This window comes from Lissotriton helveticus, chromosome 8, assembly GCF_964261635.1.
Source record: "Lissotriton helveticus chromosome 8, aLisHel1.1, whole genome shotgun sequence".
Lineage (NCBI taxonomy): Eukaryota > Metazoa > Chordata > Amphibia > Caudata > Salamandridae > Lissotriton > Lissotriton helveticus.
In genome coordinates this window covers 819,636,699-819,662,612 of record NC_136069.1, presented here as the reverse complement: position 1 = coordinate 819,662,612, position 25,914 = coordinate 819,636,699, and the positions used below count along the sequence as shown (strand labels likewise).

Below are 25,914 nucleotides of genomic sequence, written 5' to 3'. Positions count from 1 at the left end.
TATCTATCTATCTATCTATCTATCTATCTATCTATCTATCTATCTATCTGTCTGTCTGTCTGTCTGTCTGTCTGTCTGTCTGTCTGTCCGTCTATCCATTCATCCATCCATCCATCCATCCATCCATCCATCCATCCATCCATCCATCCATCCATCCATCCATCCATCCATCCATCCATCCATCTATTTATCTATCTATCTATCTATCTATCTATCTATCTATCTATCTATCTATCTATCTATCTATCTATCTATCTATCTTTATATATGGATACATGCATACACCTACACATAGATATGCCATGCATTTCTTTGGATTTGTTTCAACCTCTTGCCATTTATTTGAGAATCCCTACTTTTCAAGTGACTGCAAATGAAGTAATCTCTGGCACGGTTTGGCTGATGCAAGGTAACCAAAACACAAGACAACTTTTAATAAAAATCATTGGTTTCTTTGTTAACGTGCACTGTCCAACATGGGACTTTCACACGTCAGGTAAATATGATAACCAATACACAACAGAAGCAGATGCAGATTGCTTATCAATGTCGTGATAGAACAGTTGTGATTTGAGTAGAAGAAGCGCCCCTGAATTGATACTTATTATATACAGCCTGTAAGATAGTCAAAAATGCATGCTAGGAGAGGAGATGCAAATATAAATGTATTAGAAAAATACATAAAGAGGAGTGATATGCTTTTATTCATGCAAGGCTAGAAAAAATCCCCATACTGTCGAAAGCATTCATACACCACCAAATGGAAATAAACAATTCTGACATTAAACGAAAAGGTGACGATGCATTTGTATCATCACCTTGAGAAGGATCATCTAGGAATTGAGCCCAAGCCTCAGCACTTAAAAACCAGAAACACTCCACTAAAATAAGAGGCCTGTTGGTGCCAACAATTCTCAAAGTTAATGCTTGTTCTGGTTGAGCATTGAACCGAATGCAGGGCTCTTTTGAAAGTGAGGTCTGTGAATCAACAGATACATCCACATGCCAAGTATGTTATTGTTTTTAAGAGAATTCACTTTCTTGGAACGAGACTGCATGAACCCATCTTCAGGGCCTGGACAATTTCATGCAAAACGGCAACTCTCAACATTGCAGCCAAGACAATATAACTAGTGTTTCTGCCCGGTTTCGAACCGGGGACCTTTCGCGTGTGAGGCGAATGTGATATCCACTACACTACAGAAACAGATACCTACAGGTGATTCTTCTGTGATGAAACTGCTCAAAACAGGCTATTCCAAAGGCATCTGGTTTTAGATTTCTTTCATGCAACCTGCCCGACAGCCCTATCTGAACGCTTGTATATGCCTTGCAAGTTCAGCATTTTTGCAAAATGCTTAAAGAGAAATGTTTCCTATTTGCTCAGGCAGGGCAAGGTTAAAAGCATGAGACTCTAGCAAATATGCATCCACTACTGCAAAGAGAAAATTAATATTGGCTTTGAAATGCATACTTCAAAAGAGCACCAATGAAAGGGCTCGTCCGGGATTTGAACCCGGGACCTCTCGCACGCTAAGCGAGAATCATACCCCTAGACCAACGAGCCGTTGAAAGGCCCTCACCTCTGAAAAGGTAATACCAGCTCTAAGCCCGCAATGAAGATCATGCTGGGGTCTTTTTCATGCTTGGTCTGTGAATTCACAGGAAATTCAGTGTCAACTTACCCTTTCTCAAACGATAGCACTATCATTTGTAAGTGTCCCCTTTTATTTTTTCTCAGCATTGGACAAGTCTTACAGGAAGTCAGCAGTTATTTATATATTTCTGCATTGGCTAGAGCCTAAAGAGAAAGAATAAAAAGCTGTTCATAACAACATAAGAAACACATTTTGCCTTTTCTCTCCAATACTGATTCCCTTTGTGCAAATCGGAATGCCAAGGTGAATAGCTGGGCCACAGATTCTGGCTAGTTATCTATCTCTTGAATGCAAGAAGCAATAAAAACTGCCTAATGCAGGACTAAAGTATTCCTTGCATAGCCTCTAACATCATAACATAACTGAGCTGCTGGTAACAAGCTAAGCAATGCATTCCCAAAATGAGAAGTACATGTGCTTATGTGCTTATCCGCTCAATCAGCGCTCGATCAGGCGAGATATAGGAAAGGTGGAAAGGGTCCAAATGGCTGTCCCTTCCTTTTTAGGGTGGGTCCTGCTGACTATCATAGGATTCCTCTTAAGAGTGGCCAGGGTCTGAGGAAAAACTTTCAATGCTTCTTAGTGTTCTCTCCAGAAGCAGGCATTTTCTGTGCCTTTAATTTCAGGCTTTTCCCAGCAGTCTCTGTTCTGCCTATGTAAATTAACAAAAGCAGTGCTTATTCCTCACTTGCTCTAATGTCCTTCCTGTCCACAAAGCTCTGCCTAAGTATGCTTTTTTTCTTTTTCAGGGAAATTCTAAATGGTTTCTCTGTCCACTCTGTGGCAGTAGAATGCTGATTATGATGCCATGTTTTGTGGAATCACCAAGGTACAACTACAGAGGAATATATGAGTCTGAAGGACATGGAACTCTTAGCTAACACATCACAATATGTGATGCTTGCCAACCAAGCACTACATTCTGGTGCGCTGATGATCAGAACATTCTGCTCCTAAAGGAAAGAAAATACCGCTTGATTGAAAATAAAGTCTCTGTTTATATTAACGCTCTCTCTCTCCCTATATCTATCTATCTATCTATCTATCTATCTATCTATCTATCTATCTATCTATCTATCTATCTATCTATCTATCTATCTATCTATCTATCTATATCTCTATCTATCTATCTATCTATCTATCTTTATATATGGATACATGCATACACCTACTCATAGATATGCCATGCATTTCTTTGGATTTGTTTCAACCTCTTGCCATTTATTTGAGAATCCCTACTTTTCAAGTGACTGCAAATGAAGTCATCTCCGGCACGTTTTGGCTGATGCAAGGTAACCAAAACACAAGACAACTTTTAATAAAAATCATTGGTTTCTTTGTTAACGTGCACTGTCAAACATGGGACTTTCACACGTCAGGTAAATATGATAACCAATACACAACAGAAGCAGATGCAGATTGCTTATCAATGTCGTGATAGAACAGTTGTGATTTGAGTAGTAGAAGCGCCCCTGAATTGATACTTATTATATACAGCCTGTAAGATAGTCAAAAATGCATGCTAGGAGAGGAGATGCAAATATAAATGTATTAGAAAAATACATAAAGAGGAGTGATATGCTTTTATTCATGCAAGGCTAGAAAAAATCCCCATACTGTCGAAAGCATTCATACACCACCAAATGGAAATAAACAATTCTGACATTAAACGAAAAGGTGACGATGCATTTGTATCATCACCTTGAGAAGGATCATCTAGGAATTGAGCCCAAGCCTCAGCACTTAAAACCAGAAACACTCAACTAAAATAGGAGGCCTGTTGGTGCCAACAATTCTCAAAGTTAATGCTTGTTCTGGTTGAGCATTGAACCGAATGCAGGGCTCTTTTGAAAGTGAGGTCTGTGAATCAACAGATACATCCACATGCCAATTATGTTATTGTTTTTAAGAGAATTCACTTTCTTGGAACGAGACTGCATGAACCCATCTTCAGGGCCTGGACAATTTCATGCAAAACGGCAACTCTCAACATTGCAGCCAAGACAATATAACTAGTGTTTCTGCCCGGTTTCGAACCAGGGACCTTTTGCGTGTGAGGCGAACGTGATAACCACTACACTACAGAAACAGATACCTACAGGTGATTCTTCTGTGATGAAACTGCTCAAAACAGACTATTCCAAGGACATCTGGTTTTAGATTTCTTTCATGCAACCTGCCCGACAGCCCTATCTGAACGCTTGTATATGCCTTGCAAGTTCAGCATTTTTGCAAAATGCTTAAAGAGAAATGTTTCCTATTTGCTCAGGCAGGGCAAGGTTAAAAGCATGAGACTCTAGCAAATAATCATCCACTACTGCAAAGAGAAAATTGATATTGGCTTTGAAATGCATACTTCAAAAGAGCACCAATGAAAGGGCTCGTCCGGGATTTGAACCCGGGACCTCTCGCACCCAAAGCGAGAATCATACCCCTAGACCAACGAGCCGTTGAAAGACCCTCACCTCTGAAAAGGTAATACCAGCTCTAAGCCCGCAATGAAGATCATGCTGGGGTCTTTTTCATGCTTGGTCTGTGAATTCACAGGAAATTCAGTGTCAACTTACCCTTTCTCAAACGATAGCACTATCATTTGTAAGTGTCCCCTTTTATTTTTTCTCAGCATTGGACAAGTCTTACAGGAAGTCAGCAGTTATTTATATATTTCTGCATTGACTAGAGCCTAAAGAGAAAGAATAAAAAGCTGTTCATAACAACATAAGAAACACATTTTGCCTTTTTTTCTCAAATACTTATTCCCTTTGTGCAAATCGGAATGCCAAGGTGAATAGCTGGGCCACAGATTCTGGCTAATTATCTATCTCTTGAATGCAAGAAGCAATAAAAACTGCCTAATGCAGGACTAAAGCATTCCTTGCATAGCCTCTAACATCATAACATAACTGAGCTGCTGGTAACAAGCTAAGCAATACCTTCCCAAAATGAGAAGTACATGTAATGTGCTTATCCGCTCATTCAGCGCTCAATGAGGCTCGATCAGGCGAGATATAGAAAAGGTGGAAAGGGTCCAAATGGCTGTCCCTTCCTTTTTAGGGTGGGTCCTGCTGACTATCATAGGATTCCTCTTAAGAGTGGCCAGGGTCAGAGGAAAAACTTTCAATGCTTCTTAGTGTTCTCTCCATTAGCAGGCATTTTCTGTGCCTGTAATTTCAGGTTTTTCCCAGCAGTCTCTGTTCTGCCTATGTAAATTAACAAAAGCAGTGCTTATTCCTCACTTGCTCTAATGTCCTTCCTGTCCACAAAGCTCTGCCTAAGTATGCTTTTTTTCTTTTTCAGGGAAATTCTAAATGGTTTCTGTGTCCACTCTGTGGCAGTAGAATGCTGATTATGATGCCATGTTTTGTTGAATCACCAAGGTACAACTACAGAGGAATATATGAGTCTGAAGGACATGGAACTCTTAGCTAACACATCACAATATGTGATGCTTGCCAACCAAGCACTACATTCTGGTGCGCTGATGATCAGAACATTCTGCTCCTAAAGGAAAGAAAAGACCGCTTGATTGAAAATAAAGTCTCTGTTTATATTAACGCTCTCTCTCTCCCTATATCTATCTATCTATCTATCTATCTATCTATCTATCTATCTATCTATCTATCTATCTATCTATCTATCTATCTATCTATCTATCTATCTATCTATCTATCTATCTATCTATCTATCTATCTATCTATCTATCTATCTATCTATCTATCTATCTGTCTGTCTGTCTGTCTGTCTGTCTGTCTGTCTGTCTGTCTGTCCGTCTATCCATTCATCCATCCATCCATCCATCCATCCATCCATCCATCCATCCATCCATCCATCCATCCATCCATCCATCCATCCATCCATCCATCCATCCATCCATCTATCTATCTATCTATCTATCTATCTATCTATCTATCTATCTATCTATCTATCTATCTATCTATCTATCTATCTATCTATCTATCTATCTATCTTTATATATGGATACATGCATACACCTACACATAGATATGCCATGCATTTCTTTGGATTTGTTTCAACCTCTTGCCATTTATTTGAGAATCCCTACTTTTCAAGTGACTGCAAATGAAGTAATCTCTGGCACGGTTTGGCTGATGCAAGGTAACCAAAACACAAGACAACTTTTAATAAAAATCATTGGTTTCTTTGTTAACGTGCACTGTCCAACATGGGACTTTCACACGTCAGGTAAATATGATAACCAATACACAACAGAAGCAGATGCAGATTGCTTATCAATGTCGTGATAGAACAGTTGTGATTTGAGTAGAAGAAGCGCCCCTGAATTGATACTTATTATATACAGCCTGTAAGATAGTCAAAAATGCATGCTAGGAGAGGAGATGCAAATATAAATGTATTAGAAAAATACATAAAGAGGAGTGATATGCTTTTATTCATGCAAGGCTAGAAAAAATCCCCATACTGTCGAAAGCATTCATACACCACCAAATGGAAATAAACAATTCTGACATTAAACGAAAAGGTGACGATGCATTTGTATCATCACCTTGAGAAGGATCATCTAGGAATTGAGCCCAAGCCTCAGCACTTAAAAACCAGAAACACTCCACTAAAATAAGAGGCCTGTTGGTGCCAACAATTCTCAAAGTTAATGCTTGTTCTGGTTGAGCATTGAACCGAATGCAGGGCTCTTTTGAAAGTGAGGTCTGTGAATCAACAGATACATCCACATGCCAATTATGTTATTGTTTTTAAGAGAATTCACTTTCTTGGAACGAGACTGCATGAACCCATCTTCAGGGCCTGGACAATTTCATGCAAAACGGCAACTCTCAACATTGCAGCCAAGACAATATAACTAGTGTTTCTGCCCGGTTTCGAACCGGGGACCTTTCGCGTGTGAGGCGAACGTGATAACCACTACACTACAGAAACAGATACCTACAGGTGATTCTTCTGTGATGAAACTGCTCAAAACAGGCTATTCCAAGGGCATCTGGTTTTAGATTTCTTTCATGCAACCTGCCCGACAGCCCTATCTGAACGCTTGTATATGCCTTGCAAGTTCAGCATTTTTGCAAAATGCTTAAAGAGAAATGTTTCCTATTTGCTCAGGCAGGGCAAGGTTAAAAGCATGAGACTCTAGCAAATATGCATCCACTACTGCAAAGAGAAAATTAATATTGGCTTTGAAATGCATACTTCAAAAGAGCACCAATGAAAGGGCTCGTCTGGGATTTGAACCCGGGACCTCTCGCACGCTAAGCGAGAATCATACCCCTAGACCAACGAGCCGTTGAAAGACCCTCACCTCTGAAAAGGTAATACCAGCTCTAAGCCCGCAATGAAGATCATGCTGGGGTCTTTTTCATGCTTGGTCTGTGAATTCACAGGAAATTCAGTGTCAACTTACCCTTTCTCAAATGATAGCACTATCATTTGTAAGTGTCCCCTTTTATTTTGTCTTAGCATTGGACACGTCTTACAGGAAGTCAGCAGTTATTTATATATTTCTGCATTGGCTAGAGCCTAAAGAGAAAGAATAAAAAGCTGTTCATAACAACATAAGAAACACATTTTGCCTTTTCTCTCCAATACTGATTCCCTTTGTGCAAATCGGAATGCCAAGGTGAATAGCTGGGCCACAGATTCTGGCTAGTTATCTATCTCTTGAATGCAAGAAGCAATAAAAACTGCCTAATGCAGGACTAAAGCATTCCTTGCATAGCCTCTAACATCATAACATAACTGAGCTGCTGGTAACAAGCTAAGCAATGCATTCCCAAAATGAGAAGTACATGTGCTTATGTGCTTATCCGCTCAATCAGCGCTCGATCAGGCGAGATATAGGAAAGGTGGAAAGGGTCCAAATGGCTGTCCCTTCCTTTTTAGGGTGGGTCCTGCTGACTATCATAGGATTCCTCTTAAGAGTGGCCAGGGTCAGAGGAAAAACTTTCAATGCTTCTTAGTGTTCTCTCCATTAGCAGGCATTTTCTGTGCCTGTAATTTCAGGTTTTTCCCAGCAGTCTCTGTTCTGCCTATGTAAATTAACAAAAGCAGTGCTTATTCCTCACTTGCTCTAATGTCCTTCCTGTCCACAAAGCTCTGCCTAAGTATGCTTTTTTTCTTTTTCAGGGAAATTCTAAATGGTTTCTCTGTCCACTCTGTGGCAGTAGAATGCTGATTATGATGCCATGTTTTGTTGAATCACCAAGGTACAACTACAGAGGAATATATGAGTCTGAAGGACATGGAACTCTTAGCTAACACATCACAATATGTGATGCTTGCCAACCAAGCACTACATTCTGGTGCGCTGATGATCAGAACATTCTGCTCCTAAAGGAAAGAAAAGACCGCTTGATTGAAAATAAAGTCTCTGTTTATATTAACGCTCTCTCTCTCCCTATATCTATCTATCTATCTATCTATCTATCTATCTATCTATCTATCTATCTATCTATCTATCTATCTATCTATCTATCTATCTATCTATCTATCTATCTATCTATCTATCTATCTATCTATCTATCTATCTATCTATCTATCTATCTATCTATCTATCTATCTATCTATCTATCTATCTATCTGTCTGTCTGTCTGTCTGTCTGTCTGTCTGTCTGTCTGTCTGTCTGTCTGTCTGTCCGTCTATCCATTCATCCATCCATCCATCCATCCATCCATCCATCCATCCATCCATCCATCCATCCATCCATCCATCCATCCATCCATCCATCCATCTATCTATCTATCTATCTATCTATCTATCTATCTATCTATCTATCTATCTATCTATCTATCTATCTATCTATCTATCTATCTATCTATCTATCTATCTATCTATCTATCTATCTATCTATCTATCTATCTATCTATCTATCTATCTATCTATCTATCTTTATATATGGATACATGCATACACCTACACATAGATATGCCATGCATTTCTTTGGATTTGTTTCAACCTCTTGCCATTTATTTGAGAATCCCTACTTTTCAAGTGACTGCAAATGAAGTAATCTCTGGCACGGTTTGGCTGATGCAAGGTAACCAAAACACAAGACAACTTTTAATAAAAATCATTGGTTTCTTTGTTAACGTGCACTGTCCAACATGGGACTTTCACACGTCAGGTAAATATGATAACCAATACACAACAGAAGCAGATGCAGATTGCTTATCAATGTCGTGATAGAACAGTTGTGATTTGAGTAGAAGAAGCGCCCCTGAATTGATACTTATTATATACAGCCTGTAAGATAGTCAAAAATGCATGCTAGGAGAGGAGATGCAAATATAAATGTATTAGAAAAATACATAAAGAGGAGTGATATGCTTTTATTCATGCAAGGCTAGAAAAAATCCCCATACTGTCGAAAGCATTCATACACCACCAAATGGAAATAAACAATTCTGACATTAAACGAAAAGGTGACGATGCATTTGTATCATCACCTTGAGAAGGATCATCTAGGAATTGAGCCCAAGCCTCAGCACTTAAAAACCAGAAACACTCCACTAAAATAAGAGGCCTGTTGGTGCCAACAATTCTCAAACTTAATGCTTGTTCTGGTTGAGCATTGAACCGAATGCAGGGCTCTTTTGAAAGTGAGGTCTGTGAATCAACAGATACATCCACATGCCAATTATGTTATTGTTTTTAAGAGAATTCACTTTCTTGGAACGAGACTGCATGAACCCATCTTCAGGGCCTGGACAATTTCATGCAAAACGGCAACTCTCAACATTGCAGCCAAGACAATATAACTAGTGTTTCTGCCCGGTTTCGAACCGGGGACCTTTCGCGTGTGAGGCGAACGTGATAACCACTACACTACAGAAACAGATACCTACAGGTGATTCTTCTGTGATGAAACTGCTCAAAACAGGCTATTCCAAGGGCATCTGGTTTTAGATTTCTTTCATGCAACCTGCCCGACAGCCCTATCTGAACGCTTGTATATGCCTTGCAAGTTCAGCATTTTTGCAAAATGCTTAAAGAGAAATGTTTCCTATTTGCTCAGGCAGGGCAAGGTTAAAAGCATGAGACTCTAGCAAATATGCATCCACTACTGCAAAGAGAAAATTAATATTGGCTTTGAAATGCATACTTCAAAAGAGCACCAATGAAAGGGCTCGTCCGGGATTTGAACCCGGGACCTCTCGCACTCTAAGCGAGAATCATACCCCTAGACCAACGAGCCGTTGAAAGACCCTCACCTCTGAAAAGGTAATACCAGCTCTAAGCCCGCAATGAAGATCATGCTGGGGTCTTTTTCATGCTTGGTCTGTGAATTCACAGGAAATTCAGTGTCAACTTACCCTTTCTCAAACGATAGCACTATCATTTGTAAGTGTCCTCTTTTATTTTGTCTTAGCATTGGACACGTCTTACAGGAAGTCAGCAGTTATTTATATATTTCTGCATTGGCTAGAGCCTAAAGAGAAAGAATAAAAAGCTGTTCATAACAACATAAGAAACACATTTTGCCTTTTCTCTCCAATACTGATTCCCTTTGTGCAAATCGGAATGCCAAGGTGAATAGCTGGGCCACAGATTCTGGCTAGTTATCTATCTCTTGAATGCAAGAAGCAATAAAAACTGCCTAATGCAGGACTAAAGCATTCCTTGCATAGCCTCTAACATCATAACATAACTGCGCTGCTGGTAACAAGCTAAGCAATGCATTCCCAAAATGAGAAGTACATGTGCTTATGTGCTTATCCGCTCAATCAGCGCTCAATCAGGCGAGATATAGGAAAGGTGGAAAGGGTCCAAATGGCTGTCCCTTCCTTTTTAGGGTGGGTCCTGCTGACTATCATAGGATTCCTCTTAAGAGTGGCCAGGGTCAGAGGAAAAACTTTCAATGCTTCTTAGTGTTCTCTCCAGAAGCAGGCATTTTCTGTGCCTTTAATTTCAGGCTTTTCCCAGCAGTCTCTGTTCTGCCTATGTAAATTAACAAAAGCAGTGCTTATTCCTCACTTGCTCTAATGTCCTTCCTGTCCACAAAGCTCTGCCTAAGTATGCTTTTTTTCTTTTTCAGGGAAATTCTAAATGGTTTCTCTGTCCACTCTGTGGCAGTAGAATGCTGATTATGATGCCATGTTTTGTGGAATCACCAAGGTACAACTATTTATTTATTTTATTTATTTATAGGCTTATTACGCGCCGGCATCACACCCGAAGGTGTATCTCCGCGCGGTGCTGTGAAGTGGACTGATTTAAGAGACTCCTCCTAGAATAGTACAGTTTTTAAGCGCTTCCTGAAAGCTGGGTGACTGGGGCACTCTCTAAGGGAGAGGGGGAGGCTGTTCCATAGACGCGGACCCATGATGGAAAGGGCGCGGCCTCCCTGTCTGGTCTTATGATGCCTGGGAACCTGAAGCAACTGTTGGTTGGTGGACCTGAGGATGCGGGATGGACGGTGATAAACAAATTTGTCCGCCAGGTAATGGGGTCCCAGATTGTGTAGACTCTTGTGTATCACACAGCAGATCTTAAATTCTACCCGTTTCCGGATAGGAAGCCAGTGAAGGGCTTTGAGGAGGGGGAGGGATGGAGTTCTGGGGGGGGAGTTGGTCACCAGCCGTGCTGCGGTGTTCTGCACCACCTGTAGTTTATTGAGCACTCCCTCGCTGGCCGCTAAGAGTAGGCCATTACAGTAGTCCAGGCGGCTCAAAACGAGGGCCTGGACCAGGGTCTTCCGGGTATCATCGGGTAGAAGGGGGAACACCTTCCGAAGGAGGCCAATAACGTGGAAGCAGGACCCCGCAGTGGTGCCGGCATGGTAAGAAAGGTTGAGGTCCTGGTCTAGACGAACCCCCAGGTTTTTTACCACCTGTTTAGGGAGCGGGGCATGTCCCAGGCTTGAAGGCCACCAGTCTGGGGTCCAAAGGATTTTCGCCTCCCCGAATAACATGACCTCAGACTTTCCCACGTTGCACTGTAGAAAATTCTTGGCCATCCAGCTGGCAATTGCAGTCATGCCGTTGGAGAAAGCTTGTCTTATCTCCGGGGTATAGGTTTTAAAAGTGAACAGCAGCTGCGTGTCGTCAGCGTAGGAGATTGGCATAAACCCAAAGGACCTAGTCATGTTGGCCAGAGAGGAGACATATACGTTAAACAACGTAGGGCTAAGACAGGAGCCCTGCGGGACTCCTCTGATGATGTTGGCCGAGGTGGAAGAAAAGGAGCCCATGTTCACCTTCTGGGTACGCTCTGAGAGAAAGCTGGTGAACCACGCCAGGGCAGATCTATCAATGCCTATCTCCTTTAATCTGGTAAGGAGAATGGCGTGGGATATGGTGTCGAATGCTGCGGACAAGTCCAACAGCACCAACACCACAGACAAACCTCTGTCCAAGGACAGGCGTATGGCATCCGTAACGGAGAGGAGGGCGGTCTCGGTACTATGCCTAGGCCTGAACCCGGACTGAGAATGGTCTAGGCTGCCAGTCTGCTCAATGAAGGCGGAGAGATGGTGATTGACGTGCTTCTCCGTCAGTTTGCCGATGAATGGCAGCAAGGAAATTGGCCGCAGATTGGTCATGTCCGACCAGGGGATGGCGGAGTTCTTCCTGATAGGCTTGACCGTGGCCTCCTTCCACACCTGGGGGACCAGTCCCTCAGACAGGGAGCAATTGATCACCGTTTGAATGCAGGGGCTAATAACACTCCCAATAAGGTGCATGACACGGGCAGGTACGGGGTCAACTGGGCTGCCTGACTTAATGGTCCCAATCAGGGAGTTGACCTGGTCTAAGGTGATCTCAGGGATGAGAGATAATGAGGCTGGGACAGCGCAGGCTGTTCCAGACTGGAGACTGGAAGAGGGGACATTTTCATCCGCGGATGTGCTTGATTGGGAGATATTTTGGTAAATGGCATCAATTTTATCCGAGAAAAAACCGGCTGTTTCATCGCACAGTTTTTGGGTTAGCACCTCTGCACTGTCGCAAGCGACAGGTTTGGTGAATGTGCAAAGCACCTGGTACAGCATTTTGGGGTCGTTGCTAGCCCCAGAGAGTTGGGAGATAATGTGGGACTTGCGGGCAGCTCTGATGTTTTTATGATAGAGTCTCATTGCTGAGCTATACCTGTCTCTATCAATGGTGCTGCGCGAAAGTCTCCAAGATTTCTCCAACTTTCTGCAGGCTCTTTTCTCCGTGCGCAGTGCGTCTGAGTACCATAGTTCTTGTTTTCGGTCCGACCGCTGATTGCAGCGTCTTAGGGGGGCGATCAAGTTGACCGCCGTACTCAAGGCATTATTAAATTTGGACAAGGCCAAATTGGGGGAGTCTGATGGGAGAAAATCAGGAGGAATGAAGGCAGCACCGAAGGAGTTGGCGGATACCTTATGCCACTGCCTGCGCCATAACGGCAGGGGGACAGGTTTGGGGCGTTCCTCCAAGAGAGTAGGGAGGGAGAAGTTAATTATAAAGTGGTTGGTCCAATCCACCTGCGATGGGGGGTGACAAATCAGGGAATGAGAGTTCGATAAAATTAAATCGAGAGTGTGGCCGGCTTGGTGAGTCGGACCCTGGTTGCACTGTTTGAAGCCTAGGGCAGATAGGTCGGTCAACAGTTTGCCGGTTTCAGCGTTGTCGGATAGTTCGCTGTGGACATTGAAGTCCCCTAGGAGTACAAAATTAGTCCCTGATCTAATATGGGGGGCTAGTGTCTCCAGGAGGGTGGTCGAGGCCTCAGTGTAGGGGCCCGGAGGGCGGTACACCAATGCTCCCTTCCAGTAAAATGGGGGCGAGGAGCCGAATTTAAAAACCAGTATCTCAATGTCATCAGTACAACATTGGTCGAGAAGAGTGACAGTGAGAGTATCTTTATAGATTACTGCGACCCCACCGCCGGTTTTGACAGGGCGGTCAAGCCTAAGAATCTTATACCCCGAGGGAACCGCCAGGGTGATAGCAGGGACCAGGTGAGGTTTAAGCCAGGTCTCAGTACAGAAGCAGTAGTCGGGGCGGGTTGAGTGTATTAGGTCCCAAACCTCCGAATGGTGCTTCGGGAGAGATCTGACATTACATAGTATGCTATTACCCCTGGGGGACGAGGGGTTGGGGTCCACAGGGGTAGGAATGTCTGAGAGGGGGGGACCAGAGAGTGACTGAAAATGACATTGTTTGCAGGAGAACGGGCCCCCGGGACATGGGCCGTCATCCTGACCACAGCCTTTAAGGGGAGGGTGCCACAGGTTGCGTAGGTCACTGGAAGAATACCTTAATCTATCCACAACTCTGGAGTTAGGGGCGGCAGAGGTAGGGGTCATGGCCCCTGGTCCCGTTCGGTCACGGACGGGCACAGACGGGCTCCTCTCTGGCTCGTCTCAGGCGCGTCTAAGGCGCACGTCTGCGCGCAACCGCTGCGCGCTTGAGCGACGAGAGGGCTTAAATGCCCTGCCTGAAGAGATCTGCTAGAGCGCTAACAGTGCGAGAGTGTGGGTGGGGTCACTGGCTCTTCCTGTCCCGCCCTCCGCTCAAGCGGCACTGGTTGCCGTGTCGGAACGGGGCGGGGCAGGGGAAGAATCGAGCACAGGCCCAGGAAGTCAGCGCAGTGTTGGCGGTGAGTGTGCAATCGTTTTTTAAAAAGTATCAATCACAATTTAAAATCACAAGTTTAAAATATAGCTCAAAGCAGGAGCACAACAAACAGGTACCGGCTAGTGGGGAGCGCAGAGCGCTGTCACAGTCACAGCTGATAGTACAAGCGGGTCGGGGAGACTCTGCCACCGTCCCTCCCTTCCGCAAGCTGCCGCAGCTCCTCGCCGCCTTAAATGCCCTGCCTGAAGAGATCTGCTAGAGCGCTAACAGCGCGAGAGTGTGGGTGGGGTCACTGGCTCTTCCTGTCCCGCCCTCCGCTCAAGCGGCACTGGTTGCCGTGTCGGAACGGGGCGGGGCAGGGGAAGAATCGAGCACAGGCCCAGGAAGTCAGCGCAGTGTTGGCGGTGAGTGTGCAATCGTTTTTTAAAAAGTATCAATCACAATTTAAAATCACAAGTTTAAAATATAGCTCAAAGCAGGAGCACAACAAACAGGTACCAGCTAGTGGGGAGCGCAGAGCGCTGTCACAGTCACAGCTGATAGTACAAGCGGGTCGGGGAGACTCTGCCACCGTCCCTCCCTTCCGCAAGCTGCCGCAGCTCCTCGCCGCCTTAAATGCCCTGCCTGAAGAGATCTGCTAGAGCGCTAACAGCGCGAGAGTGTGGGTGGGGTCACTGGCTCTTCCTGTCCCGCCCTCCGCTCAAGCGGCACTGGTTGCCGTGTCGGAACGGGGCGGGGCAGGGGAAGAATCGAGCACAGGCCCAGGAAGTCAGCGCAGTGTTGGCGGTGAGTGTGCAATCGTTTTTTAAAAAGTATCAATCACAATTTAAAATCACAAGTTTAAAATATAGCTCAAAGCAGGAGCACAACAAACAGGTACCGGCTAGTGGGGAGCGCAGAGCGCTGTCACAGTCACAGCTGATAGTACAAGCGGGTCGGGGAGACTCTGCCACCGTCCCTCCCTTCCGCCTACAGAGGAATATATGAGTCTGAAGGACATGGAACTCTTAGCTAACACATCACAATATGTGATGCTTGCCAACCAAGCACTACATTCTGGTGCGCTGATGATCAGAACATTCTGCTCCTAAAGGAAAGAAAATACCGCTTGATTGAAAATAAAGTCTCTGTTTATATTAACGCTCTCTCTCTCCCTATATCTATCTATCTATCTATCTATCTATCTATCTATCTATCTATCTATCTATCTATCTATCTATCTATCTATCTATCTATCTATCTATCTATCTATCTATCTATCTATCTATCTATCTATCTATCTATCTATCTATCTATCTATCTATATCTCTATCTATCTATCTATCTATCTATCTATCTATCTATCTTTATATATGGATACATGCATACACCTACTCATAGATATGCCATGCATTTCTTTGGATTTGTTTCAACCTCTTGCCATTTATTTGAGAATCCCTACTTTTCAAGTGACTGCAAATGAAGTCATCTCTGGCACGTTTTGGCTGATGCAAGGTAACCAAAACACAAGACAACTTTTAATAAAAATCATTGGTTTCTTTGTTAACGTGCACTGTCAAACATGGGACTTTCACACGTCAGGTAAATATGATAACCTATACACAACAGAAGCAGATGCAGATTGCTTATCAATGTCGTGATAGAACAGTTGTGATTTGAGTAGTAGAAGCGCCCCTGAATTGATACTTATTATATACAGCCTGTAAGATAGTCAAAAATGCATGCTAGGAGAGGAGATGCAAATATAAATGTATTAGAAAAATACATAAAGAGGAGTGATATGCTTTTATTCATGCAAGGCTAGAAAAAATCCCCATACTGTCGAAAGCATTCATACACCACCAAATGGAAATAAACAATTCTGACATTAAACGAAAAGGTGCCGATGCATTTGTATCATCACCTTGAGAAGGATCATCTAGGAATTGAGCCCAAGCCTCAGCACTTAAAACCAGAAACACTCCACTAAAATAGGAGGCCTGTTGGTGCCAACAATTCTCAAAGTTAATGCTTGTTCTGGTTGAGCATTGAACCGAATGCAGGGATCTTTTGAAAGTGAGGTCTGTGAATCAACAGATACATCCACATGCCAATTATGTTATTGTTTTTAAGAGAATTCACTTTCTTGGAACGAGACTGCATGAACCCATCTTCAGGGCCTGGACAATTTCATGCAAAACGGCAACTCTCAACATTGCAGCCAAGACAATATACCTAGTGTTTCTGCCCGGTTTCGAACCGGGGACCTTTCGCGTGTGAGGCAAACGTGATAACCACTACACTACAGAAACAGATACCTACAGGTGATTCTTCTGTGATGAAACTGCTCAAAACAGACTATTCCAAGGGCATCTGGTTTTAGATTTCTTTCATGCAACCTGCCCGACAGCCCTATCTGAACGCTTGTATATGCCTTGCAAGTTCAGCATTTTTGCAAAATGCTTAAAGAGAAATGTTTCCTATTTGCTCAGGCAGGGCAAGGTTAAAAGCATGAGACTCTAGCAAATAATCATCCACTACTGCAAAGAGAAAATTGATATTGGCTTTGAAATGCATACTTCAAAAGAGCACCAATGAAAGGGCTCGTCCGGGATTTGAACCCGGGACCTCTCGCACCCAAAGCGAGAATCATACCCCTAGACCAACGAGCCGTTGAAAGACCCTCACCTCTGAAAAGGTAATACCAGCTCTAAGCCCGCAATGAAGATCATGCTGGGGTCTTTTTCATGCTTGGTCTGTGAATTCACAGGAAATTCAGTGTCAACTTACACTTTCTCAAACGATAGCACTATCATTTGTAAGTGTCCCCTTTTATTTTTTCTCAGCATTGGACAAGTCTTACAGGAAGTCAGCAGTTATTTATATATTTCTGCATTGGCTAGAGCCTAAAGAGAAAGAATAAAAAGCTGTTCATAACAACATAAGAAACACATTTTGCCTTTTCTCTCAAATACTTATTCCCTTTGTGCAAATCGGAATGCCAAGGTGAATAGCTGGGCCACAGATTCTGGCTAATTATCTATCTCTTGAATGCAAGAAGCAATAAAAACTGCCTAATGCAGGACTAAAGCATTCCTTGCATAGCCTCTAACATCATAACATAACTGAGCTGCTGGTAACAAGCTAAGCAATACCTTCACAAAATGAGAAGTACATGTGCTTATGTGCTTATCCACTCATTCAGCGCTCAATCAGGCTCGATCAGGCGAGATATAGAAAAGGTGGAAAGGGTCCAAATGTCTGTCCCTTCCTTTTTAGGGTGGGTCCTGCTGACTATCATAGGATTCCTCTTAAGAGTGGCCAGGGTCAGAGGAAAAACTTTCAATGCTTCTTAGTGTTCTCTCCAGAAGCAGGCATTTTCTGTGCCTGTAATTTCAGGTTTTTCCCAGCAGTCTCTGTTCTGCCTATGTAAATTAACAAAAGCAGTGCTTATTCCTCACTTGCTCTAATGTCCTTCCTGTCCACAAAGCTCTGCCTAAGTATGCTTTTTTTCTTTTTCAGGGAAATTCTAAATGGTTTCTCTGTCCACTCTGTGGCAGTAGAATGCTGATTATGATGCCATGTTTTGTTGAATCACCAAGGTACAACTACAGAGGAATATATGAGTCTGAAGGACATGGAACTCTTAGCTAACACATCACAATATGTGATGCTTGCCAACCAAGCACTACATTCTGGTGCGCTGATGATCAGAACATTCTGCTCCTAAAGGAAAGAAAAGACCGCTTGATTGAAAATAAAGTCTCTGTTTATATTAACGCTCTCTCTCTCCCTATATCTATCTATCTATCTATCTATCTATCTATCTATCTATCTATCTATCTATCTATCTATCTATCTATCTATCTATCTATCTATCTATCTATCTATCTATCTATCTATCTATCTATCTATCTATCTGTCTGTCTGTCTATCTGTCTGTCTGTCTGTCCGTCTATCCATTCATCCATCCATCCATCCATCCATCCATCCATCCATCCATCCATCCATCCATCCATCCATCCATCTATTTATCTATCTATCTATCTATCTATCTATCTATCTATCTATCTATCTATCTATCTATCTATCTATCTATCTATCTATCTATCTATCTATCTATCTATCTATCTATCTATCTATCTATCTATCTATCTATCTATCTATCTATCTATCTATCTATCTTTCTATCTATCTATCTATCTATCTATCTATCTATCTATCTTTATATATGGATACATGCATACACCTACACATAGATATGCCATGCATTTCTTTGGATTTGTTTCAACCTCTTGCCATTTATTTGAGAATCCCTACTTTTCAAGTGACTGCAAATGAAGTAATCTCTGGCACGGTTTGGCTGATGCAAGGTAACCAAAACACAAGACAACTTTTAATAAAAATCATTGGTTTCTTTGTTAACGTGAACTGTCCAACATGGGACTTTCACACGTCAGGTAAATATGATAACCAATACACAACAGAAGCAGATGCAGATTACTTATCAATGTCATGATAGAACAGTTGTGATTTGAGTAGTAGAAGCGCCCCTGAATTGATACTTATTATATACAGCCTGTAAGATAGTCAAAAATGCATGCTAGGAGAGAAGATGCAAATATAAATGTATTAGAAAAATACATAAAGAGGAGTGATATGCTTTTATTCATGCAAGGCTAGAAAAAATCCCCATACTTTCGAAAGCATTCATACACCACCAAATGGAAATAAACAATTCTGACATTAAACGAAAAGGTGACGATGCATTTGTATCATCACCTTGAGAAGGATCATCTAGGAATTGAGCCCAAGCCTCAGCACTTAAAAACCAGAAACACTCCACTAAAATAAGAGGCCTGTTGGTGCCAACAATTCTCAAAGTTAATGCTTGTTCTGGTTGAGCATTGAACCGAATGCAGGGCTCTTTTGAAAGTGAGGTCTGTGAATCAACAGATACATCCACATGCCAATTATGTTATTGTTTTTAAGAGAATTCACTTTCTTGGAACGAGACTGCATGAACCCATCTTCAGGGCCTGGACAATTTCATGCAAAACGGCAACTCTCAACATTGCAGCCAAGACAATATAACTAGTGTTTCTGCCCGGTTTCGAACCAGGGACCTTTCGCGTGTGAGGCGAACGTGATAACCACTACACTACAGAAACAGATACCTACAGGTGATTCTTCTGTGATGAAACTTCTCAAAACAGACTATTCCAAGGGCATCTGTTTTTAGATTTCTTTCATGCAACCTGCCCGACAGCCCTATCTGAACGCTTGTATATGCCTTGCAAGTTCAGCATTTTTGCAAAATGCTTAAAGAGAAATGTTTCCTATTTGCTCAGGCAGGGCAAGGTTAAAAGCATGAGACTCTAGCAAATAATCATCCACTACTGCAAAGAGAAAATTGATATTGGCTTTGAAATGCATACTTCAAAAGAGCACCAATGAAAGGGCTCGTCCGGGATTTGAACCCGGGACCTCTCGCACCCAAAGCGAGAATCATACCCCTAGACCAACGAGCCGTTGAAAGACCCACACCTCTGAAAAGGTAATACCAGCTCTAAGCCCGCAATGAAGATCATGCTGGGGTCTTTTTTATGCTTGGTCTGTGAATTCACAGGAAATTCAGTGTCAACTTACCCTTTCTCAAACGATAGCACTATCATTTGTAAGTGTCCCCTTTTATTTTTTCTCAGCATTGGACAAGTCTTACAGGAAGTCAGCAGTTATTTATATATTTCTGCATTGGCTAGAGCCTAAAGAGAAAGAATAAAAAGCTGTTCATAACAACATAAGAAACACATTTTGCCTTTTCTCTCAAATACTTATTCCCTTTGTGCAAATCGGAATGCCAAGGTGAATAGCTGGGCCACAGATTCTGGCTAATTATCTATCTCTTGAATGCAAGAAGCAATAAAAACTGCCAAATGCAGGACTAAAGCATTCCTTGCATAGCCTCTAACATCATAACATAACTGAGCTGCTGGTAACAAGCTAAGCAATACCTTCCCAAAATGAGAAGTACATGTGCTTATGTGCTTATCCGCTCATTCAGCGCTCAATCAGGCTCGATCAGGCGAGATATAGAAAAGGTGGAAAGGGTCCAAATGGCTGTCCCTTCTTTTTTAGGGTGGGTCCTGCTGACTATCATAGGATTCCTCTTAAGAGTGGCCAGGGTCAGAGGAAAAACTTTCAATGCTTCTTAGTGTTCTCTCCAGAAGCAGGCATTTTCTGTGCCTGTAATTTCAGGTTTTTCCCAGCAGTCTCTGTTCTGCCTATGTAAATTAACAAAAGCAGTGCTTATTCCTCACTTGCTCTAATGTCCTTCCTGTCCACAAAGCTCTGCCTAAGTATGCTTTTTTTCTTTTTCAGGGAAATTCTAAATGGTTTCTCTGTCCACTCTGTGGCAGTAGAATGCTGATTATGATGCCATGTTTTGTTGAATCACCAAGGTACAACTACAGAGGAATATATGAGTCTGAAGGACATGGAACTCTTAGCTAACACATCACAATATGTGATGCTTGCCAACCAAGCACTACATTCTGGTGCGCTGATGATCAGAACATTCTGCTCCTAAAGGAAAGAAAAGACCGCTTGATTGAAAATAAAGTCTCTGTTTATATTAACGCTCTCTCTCTCCCTATATCTATCTATCTATCTATCTATCTATCTATCTATCTATCTATCTATCTATCTATCTATCTATCTATCTATCTATCTATCTATCTATCTATCTATCTATCTATCTATCTATCTATCTATCTATCTATCTATCTATCTATCTATCTATCTATCTATCTGTCTGTCTGTCTGTCTGTCTGTCTGTCTGTCTGTCTGTCTGTCTGTCTGTCTGTCCGTCCGTCCGTCCGTCCGTCTATCCATCCATCCATCCATCCATCCATCCATCCATCCATCCATCCATCCATCCATCCATCCATCCATCCATCCATCCATCCATCCATCCATCCATCCATCCATCCATCCATCCATCCATCCATCCATCCATCCATCCATCTATCTATCTATCTATCTATCTATCTATCTATCTATCTATCTATCTATCTATCTATCTATCTATCTATCTATCTATCTATCTATCTATCTATCTATCTATCTATCTATCTATCTATCTATCTATCTATCTATCTTTATATATGGATACATGCATACACCTACACATAGATATGCCATGCATTTCTTTGGATTTGTTTCAACCTCTTGCCATTTATTTGAGAATCCCTACTTTTCAAGTGACTGCAAATGAAGTAATCTCTGGCACGGTTTGGCTGATGCAAGGTAACCAAAACACAAGACAACTTTTAATAAAAATCATTGGTTTCTTTGTTAACGTGCACTGTCCAACATGGGACTTTCACACGTCAGGTAAATATGATAACCAATACACAACAGAAGCAGATGCAGATTGCTTATCAATGTCGTGATAGAACAGTTGTGATTTGAGTAGAAGAAGCGCCCCTGAATTGATACTTATTATATAGAGCCTGTAAGATAGTCAAAAATGCATGCTAGGAGAGGAGATGCAAATATAAATGTATTAGAAAAATACATAAAGAGGAGTGATATGCTTTTATTCATGCAAGGCTAGAAAAAATCCCCATACTGTCGAAAGCATTCATACACCACCAAATGGAAATAAACAATTCTGACATTAAACGAAAAGGTGACGATGCATTTGTATCATCACCTTGAGAAGGATCATCTAGGAATTGAGCCCAAGCCTCAGCACTTAAAAACCAGAAGCACTCCACTAAAATAAGAGGCCTGTTGGTGCCAACAATTCTCAAAGTTAATGCTTGTTCTGGTTGAGCATTGAACCGAATGCAGGGCTCTTTTGAAAGTGAGGTCTGTGAATCAACAGACACATCCACATGCCAATTATGTTATTGTTTTTAAGAGAATTCACTTTCTTGGAACGAGATTGCATGAACCCATCTTCAGGGCCTGGACAATTTCATGCAAAACGGCAACTCTCAACATTGCAGCCAAGACAATATAACTAGTGTTTCTGCCCGGTTTCGAACCAGGGACCTTTCGCGTGTGAGGCGAACGTGATAACCACTACACTACAGAAACAGATACCTACAGGTGATTCTTCTGTGATGAAACTTCTCAAAACAGACTATTCCAAGGGCATCTGGTTTTAGATTTCTTTCATGCAACCTGCCCGACAGCCCTATCTGAACGCTTGTATATGCCTTGCAAGTTCAGCATTTTTGCAAAATGCTTAAAGAGAAATGTTTCCTATTTGCTCAGGCAGGGCAAGGTTAAAAGCATGAGACTCTAGCAAATAATCATCCACTACTGCAAAGAGAAAATTGATATTGGCTTTGAAATGCATACTTCAAAAGAGCACCAATGAAAGGGCTCGTCCGGGATTTGAACCCGGGACCTCTCGCACCCAAAGCGAGAATCATACCCCTAGACCAACGAGCCGTTGAAAGACCCTCACCTCTGAAAAGGTAATACCAGCTCTAAGCCCGCAATGAAGATCATGCTGGGGTCTTTTTCATGCTTGGTCTGTGAATTCACAGGAAATTCAGTGTCAACTTACCCTTTCTCAAACGATAGCACTATCATTTGTAAGTGTCCCCTTTTATTTTTTCTCAGCATTGGACAAGTCTTACAGGAAGTCAGCAGTTATTTATATATTTCTGCATTGGCTAGAGCCTAAAGAGAAAGAATAAAAAGCTGTTCATAACAACATAAGAAACACATTTTGCCTTTTCTCTCAAATACTTATTCCCTTTGTGCAAATCGGAATGCCAAGGTGAATAGCTGGGCCACAGATTCTGGCTAATTATCTATCTCTTGAATGCAAGAAGCAATAAAAACTGCCTAATGCAGGACTAAAGCATTCCTTGCATAGCCTCTAACATCATAACATAACTGAGCTGCTGGTAACAAGCTAAGCAATACCTTCCCAAAATGAGAAGTACATGTGCTTATGTGCTTATCCGCTCATTCAGCGCTCAATCAGGCTCGATCAGGCGAGATATAGGAAAGGTGGAAAGGGTCCAAATGGCTGTCCCTTCCTTTTTAGGGTGGGTCCTGCTGACTATCATAGGATTCCTCTTAAGAGTGGCCAGGGTCAGAGGAAAAACTTTCAATGCTTCTTAGTGTTCTCTCCAGAAGCAGGCATTTTCTGTGCCTGTAATTTCAGGTTTTTCCCAGCAGTCTCTGTTCTGCCTATGTAAATTAACAAAAGCAGTGCTTATTCCTCACTTGCTCTAATGTCCTTCCTGTCCACAAAGCTCTGCCTAAGTATGCTTTTTTTCTTTTTCAGGGAAATTCTAAATGGTTTCTCTGTCCACTCTGTGGCAGTAGAATGCTGATTATGATGCCATGTTTTGTTGAATCACCAAGGTACAACTACAGAGGAATATATGAGTCTGAAGGACATGGAACTCTTAGCTAACACATCACAATATGTGATGCTTGCCAACCAAGCACTACATTCTGGTGCGCTGATGATCAGAACATTCTGCTCCTAAAGGAAAGAAAAGACCGCTTGATTGAAAATAAAGTCTCTGTTTATATTAACGCTCTCTCTCTCCCTATATCTATCTATCTATCTATCTATCTATCTATCTATCTATCTATCTATCTATCTATCTATCTATCTATCTATCTATCTATCTATCTATCTATCTATCTATCTATCTATCTATCTATCTATCTATCTATCTATCTATCTATCTATCTATCTATCTATCTATCTATCTATCTGTCTATCTGTCTGTCTGTCTGTCTGTCTGTCTGTCTGTCTGTCCGTCTATCCATTCATCCATCCATCCATCCATCCATCCATCCATCCATCCATCCATCCATCCATCCATCCATCCATCCATCCATCCATCTATTTATCTATCTATCTATCTATCTATCTATCTATCTATCTATCTATCTATCTATCTATCTATCTATCTATCTATCTATCTATCTATCTTTATATATGGATACATGCATACACCTACACATAGATATGCCATGCATTTCTTTGGATTTGTTTCAACCTCTTGCCATTTATTTGAGAATCCCTACTTTTCAAGTGACTGCAAATGAAGTAATCTCTGGCACGGTTTGGCTGATGCAAGGTAACCAAAACACAAGACAACTTTTAATAAAAATCATTGGTTTCTTTGTTAACGTGCACTGTCCAACATGGGACTTTCACACGTCAGGTAAATATGATAACCAATACACAACAGAAGCAGATGCAGATTGCTTATCAATGTCGTGATAGAACAGTTGTGATTTGAGTAGAAGAAGCGCCCCTGAATTGATACTTATTATATACAGACTGTAAGATAGTCCAAAATGCATGCTAGGAGAGGAGATGCAAATATAAATGTATTAGAAAAATACATAAAGAGGAGTGATATGCTTTTATTCATGCAAGGCTAGAAAAAATCCCCATACTTTCGAAAGCATTCATACACCACCAAATGGAAATAAACAATTCTGACATTAAACGAAAAGGTGACGATGCATTTGTATCATCACCTTGAGAAGGATCATCTAGGAATTGAGCCCAAGCCTCAGCACTTAAAAACCAGAAACACTCCACTAAAATAAGAGGCCTGTTGGTGCCAACAATTCTCAAAGTTAATGCTTGTTCTGGTTGAGCATTGAACCGAATGCAGGGCTCTTTTGAAAGTGAGGTCTGTGAATCAACAGATACATCCACATGCCAATTATGTTATTGTTTTTAAGAGAATTCACTTTCTTGGAACGAGACTGCATGAACCCATCTTCAGGGCCTGGACAATTTCATGCAAAACGGCAACTCTCAACATTGCAGCCAAGACAATATAACTAGTGTTTCTGCCTGGTTTCGAACCAGGGACCTTTCGCGTGTGAGGCGAACGTGATAACCACTACACTACAGAAACAGATACCTACAGGTGATTCTTCTGTGATGAAACTTCTCAAAACAGACTATTCCAAGGGCATCTGTTTTTAGATTTCTTTCATGCAACCTGCCCGACAGCCCTATCTGAACGCTTGTATATGCCTTGCAAGTTCAGCATTTTTGCAAAATGCTTAAAGAGAAATGTTTCCTATTTGCTCAGGCAGGGCAAGGTTAAAAGCATGAGACTCTAGCAAATAATCATCCACTACTGCAAAGAGAAAATTGATATTGGCTTTGAAATGCATACTTCAAAAGAGCACCAATGAAAGGGCTCGTCCGGGATTTGAACCCGGGACTTCTCGCACCCAAAGCGAGAATCATACCCCTAGACCAACGAGCCGTTGAAAGACCCTCACCTCTGAAAAGGTAATACCAGCTCTAAGCCCGCAATGAAGATCATGCTGGGGTCTTTTTCATGCTTGGTCTGTGAATTCACAGGAAATTCAGTGTCAACTTACCCTTTCTCAAACGATAGCACTATCATTTGTAAGTGTCCCCTTTTATTTTTTCTCAGCATTGGACAAGTCTTACAGGAAGTCAGCAGTTATTTATATATTTCTGCATTGGCTAGAGCCTAAAGAGAAAGAATAAAAAGCTGTTCATAACAACATAAGAAACACATTTTGCCTTTTCTCTCAAATACTTATTCCCTTTGTGCAAATCGGAATGCCAAGGTGAATAGCTGGGCCACAGATTCTGGCTAATTATCTATCTCTTGAATGCAAGAAGCAATAAAAACTGCCAAATGCAGGACTAAAGCACTCCTTGCATAGCCTCTAACATCATAACATAACTGAG

The 25,914-nt window shown here is 41.9% G+C and overlaps 16 non-coding genes across 16 annotated transcripts; all 16 read right to left on the bottom strand.

Moving 5' to 3' along the window:
• Positions 1-1,134: 1,134 nt before the first annotated feature.
• Positions 1,135-1,207, bottom strand: TRNAV-CAC (transfer RNA valine (anticodon CAC)). The gene has a single exon. It is a non-coding gene; the product is annotated as a tRNA-Val (tRNA).
• A 288-nt stretch (positions 1,208-1,495) lies between these two features.
• On the bottom strand, positions 1,496-1,567 carry TRNAA-AGC (transfer RNA alanine (anticodon AGC)). The gene has a single exon. It is a non-coding gene; the product is annotated as a tRNA-Ala (tRNA).
• A 2,107-nt stretch (positions 1,568-3,674) lies between these two features.
• On the bottom strand, positions 3,675-3,747 carry TRNAV-CAC (transfer RNA valine (anticodon CAC)). The gene has a single exon. It is a non-coding gene; the product is annotated as a tRNA-Val (tRNA).
• A 288-nt stretch (positions 3,748-4,035) lies between these two features.
• Positions 4,036-4,107, bottom strand: TRNAP-UGG (transfer RNA proline (anticodon UGG)). Its single transcript has one exon. It is a non-coding gene; the product is annotated as a tRNA-Pro (tRNA).
• Positions 4,108-6,499: 2,392 nt separating this feature from the next.
• TRNAV-CAC (transfer RNA valine (anticodon CAC)) lies at positions 6,500-6,572 on the bottom strand. The gene has a single exon. It is a non-coding gene; the product is annotated as a tRNA-Val (tRNA).
• A 288-nt stretch (positions 6,573-6,860) lies between these two features.
• On the bottom strand, positions 6,861-6,932 carry TRNAA-AGC (transfer RNA alanine (anticodon AGC)). The gene has a single exon. It is a non-coding gene; the product is annotated as a tRNA-Ala (tRNA).
• Positions 6,933-9,408: 2,476 nt separating this feature from the next.
• Positions 9,409-9,481, bottom strand: TRNAV-CAC (transfer RNA valine (anticodon CAC)). Its single transcript has one exon. It is a non-coding gene; the product is annotated as a tRNA-Val (tRNA).
• Positions 9,482-9,769: 288 nt separating this feature from the next.
• TRNAS-AGA (transfer RNA serine (anticodon AGA)) lies at positions 9,770-9,841 on the bottom strand. Its single transcript has one exon. It is a non-coding gene; the product is annotated as a tRNA-Ser (tRNA).
• Positions 9,842-16,410: 6,569 nt separating this feature from the next.
• Positions 16,411-16,483, bottom strand: TRNAV-CAC (transfer RNA valine (anticodon CAC)). The gene has a single exon. It is a non-coding gene; the product is annotated as a tRNA-Val (tRNA).
• A 288-nt stretch (positions 16,484-16,771) lies between these two features.
• Positions 16,772-16,843, bottom strand: TRNAP-UGG (transfer RNA proline (anticodon UGG)). The gene has a single exon. It is a non-coding gene; the product is annotated as a tRNA-Pro (tRNA).
• Positions 16,844-19,269: 2,426 nt separating this feature from the next.
• TRNAV-CAC (transfer RNA valine (anticodon CAC)) lies at positions 19,270-19,342 on the bottom strand. Its single transcript has one exon. It is a non-coding gene; the product is annotated as a tRNA-Val (tRNA).
• A 288-nt stretch (positions 19,343-19,630) lies between these two features.
• On the bottom strand, positions 19,631-19,702 carry TRNAP-UGG (transfer RNA proline (anticodon UGG)). The gene has a single exon. It is a non-coding gene; the product is annotated as a tRNA-Pro (tRNA).
• A 2,502-nt stretch (positions 19,703-22,204) lies between these two features.
• Positions 22,205-22,277, bottom strand: TRNAV-CAC (transfer RNA valine (anticodon CAC)). Its single transcript has one exon. It is a non-coding gene; the product is annotated as a tRNA-Val (tRNA).
• Positions 22,278-22,565: 288 nt separating this feature from the next.
• TRNAP-UGG (transfer RNA proline (anticodon UGG)) lies at positions 22,566-22,637 on the bottom strand. Its single transcript has one exon. It is a non-coding gene; the product is annotated as a tRNA-Pro (tRNA).
• A 2,386-nt stretch (positions 22,638-25,023) lies between these two features.
• On the bottom strand, positions 25,024-25,096 carry TRNAV-CAC (transfer RNA valine (anticodon CAC)). The gene has a single exon. It is a non-coding gene; the product is annotated as a tRNA-Val (tRNA).
• A 288-nt stretch (positions 25,097-25,384) lies between these two features.
• On the bottom strand, positions 25,385-25,456 carry TRNAP-UGG (transfer RNA proline (anticodon UGG)). The gene has a single exon. It is a non-coding gene; the product is annotated as a tRNA-Pro (tRNA).
• Positions 25,457-25,914: the final 458 nt, after the last annotated feature.